At 47.7% G+C, this 2,513-nt stretch overlaps 1 protein-coding gene across 4 annotated transcripts in view; it reads left to right on the top strand.

The window, feature by feature from the left end:
• Nucleotides 1-2,168, top strand: part of PPFIA1 (PTPRF interacting protein alpha 1) — a 92,078-nt gene extending 89,910 nt beyond the window's left edge. For all 4 annotated transcript variants that reach the window (XM_049641461.1, XM_049641484.1, XM_049641475.1 and 1 more), the window contains one exon: nt 782-2,168. The gene's annotated coding sequence lies outside the window, so the exon portion shown is untranslated. The remainder of the gene's footprint in view (nt 1-781) is intronic.
• The last annotated feature ends 345 nt before the right edge of the window (nt 2,169-2,513 follow it).

Here is a 2,513-nt window from a genome sequence, read left to right as displayed (position 1 = left end):
ACAACAAAATGGGGGGTTCAACCGGCCCCCACGCAACTGGATAGAGAGGGGGTTGTAGAATTTAATGTTTCTAATATAGGGGGGGGGGCACGCCTGGGTGGGGCCCCCCCCCCCCCCCCCCCCCCCCCCCCCCCCCCCGGTGTTCGGGAGCACGTGGCACTCGCTCTGCCTGGCCTGGTGGAGCTCCCAGGTCGGCAGGCGGCTGGCTGGCTTGTTTTAAATACACCTTCCTGAATGAACCAGGCCCCAGTGGATTCAATACCGTCATCACGTGAGTGATGGCGATGGCCTCTCAGTTGAGAGATTGGTTTTTAAACACGCAACAGCATTACCATCTGAGGGGCTGAGTTTGAACATGGAGATTTCGGGTGTGGGCCCAGGAGCCCGGCCCTCTTCTCCCCGGCTCTGAGCGGGGCGGCAGCCAGAATATTCGATGGGTGGGGGCTCCTGGCTGGCCCAGGAGGGGGAGCCTACAACCCTTGATCTTGGCGTAGTGAGTTGGAGCCCCACGTTGGGTGTGGAGATGACTTAAAATCTTTAAAAAAAAGTATTTGATTGGATTCTGTATGCTTTTTTTTTTTAATTGGTAACTTGTAGTCATATGCCAGAATGAAGTCAGTCAAAGAATTCTCGATGTGCAAAATGCTTCATGTTTTCTCTAAATTCTCGAAGCGCTTAAAACAGGAAGGGAGGGGCGCGTGTGCTGGGCCCCACCTGGGGCCCTGGAAGGTGCTGTTCGGGCTGCTGTCTTAAGAGTCGTTCTCTTGCTTTTATTTTCCAGTTTACCCACACTACTTCTACCGGTGATCGTGCAGCACTCTGAGTCCGAAGGGGACTACGTTTTAAAGTTCAGCGGGATCTTTAATCTGTTAATACTTGTTATATGGACCCTGAGATATTTTATTACAGAGTTTTTAATTAGTGAAGAATTCATGAATACCATAGAGAAAATATTTTAGAATTTAATGTTTCTTATATTTATGTAAACTTACGACTTCTTTTATATAGTTACTTACTTTTTCATGTATATCCAGGCTATAAATATCCTTTCCAATCAATTCATGGTCTTCTATCTAAGTTTAGTCTTTCAAATGAATGTACTGTAATGCTTGTATGTATAAATCCTATGAACAAATATAGGGCTTTTGTAAATTATGCATTTATTGTAATTATCATTGTTTAATTTTTTATTAATAAACCCTGACAGAGAAAAGGATTTTACCGCGTTTGTAAAATCATCGTGACACAGCGTGCATTTTCCTTGACAAATGTCACGTAGCTCTACAACAATCATTTTGAAATAATCAGACTTAATTTTGAGCAATTGTTGTATTTTAATGACTGACCTTGACTACACTTTTTCTAGCAAGAAATGCTTTATTCTGCAGTGTGAACAGATTAAAAATATCTGGTGTTAAATATCAGCTAATAAAACTGGGAGTGGAAGGGTTATCGGAACACTACGAACATCTCCTAGGACCGGTGAGCCCTTTCAGAGCCTTGTCCCTGGGGGCTGGGCAGCTTTTGCCTGGAGTGACCGGCAGGACCCGGGAGCTGAGGACCCAGAAAGCCTGGGCAGCGGGGCCTGGGCACCCCAAGCTCCCTGGCCCCAGAACTCTCAGAGGACCAATCAGGAAGCACTGGGCTCCCACCGTGGGGCAGGGTGCTGGGTGCCCACCCAGGAGGAGGGCGCGAGATCCTGGAAATAATGTAGTGCAACTCTAATAAAGGCCTTATTGTTCTTACGGAAATCAACTTTTTACATTTGTTTGTAAACATGTTTAAAGAGTGGACCTCGTCGTCCGTTTGTAGATTTTGATGCGACAGCCATTTCGGTTTATAGAAGTAGCAAATGTAACTTACTTTTTATGCGGCATATTAAAAAGCCAGCAAGAAATGTGCTCAGATCATGGTGTGTTATTTATTATGCAGCTGATACAGGGATAGAAACGGCATGTCTTTTTACATTTGGTTTCTGCTTTTAATTTACTTGTACAATTGACCGTTTCCGTTCTATTTTTTCTATTAATCTTTTGTGAACCTCCTGATTGTGTAACAAAGTATGTACAGTCTACTTTTGAACTATTTTTATCACAGTATTATTTATTGCTGTCTTTCAATACAGTAGTGAAGCGTTTCCCACTGCCAATAAAGAATACTGAGCATAAGCTGCCGTTACCTTGAGAAGTGGCTGCCGTGGTTTTCTCTCGTGCTCTGGGCCACGGAGGCACTTTTGCCACGTGGAAGGCCTAGTGCGGAAACCAGCTGATAGAATAACACAGCTGGAAGGTGGACGTACAGGATGGGGGTGTCCTCCGGAGGGCCGGGTGTCCGTGCCCCAGAGGAAGCGGCCCCGGGAGATCCGTGCAGCTGGGGGCCCAGGCGATAGGCCGGCAGGGCCAGGGGACTGGTCCACGGACAGGGCCGGCTGAGGCCGCCCCTCCTCCGGGCCGACGGGAGGCAGCGGTGCGCGTGCGCGTGCGCGTGCGCGTGCGCGTGCGCGTGCGCGTGCG

This window comes from Panthera uncia, chromosome D1, assembly GCF_023721935.1.
Source record: "Panthera uncia isolate 11264 chromosome D1, Puncia_PCG_1.0, whole genome shotgun sequence".
NCBI classification, from domain to species: Eukaryota; Metazoa; Chordata; class Mammalia; order Carnivora; family Felidae; genus Panthera; species Panthera uncia.
Note: the sequence above shows the minus strand (reverse complement) of the source record. Positions and strands in the feature narration are given on the sequence as shown.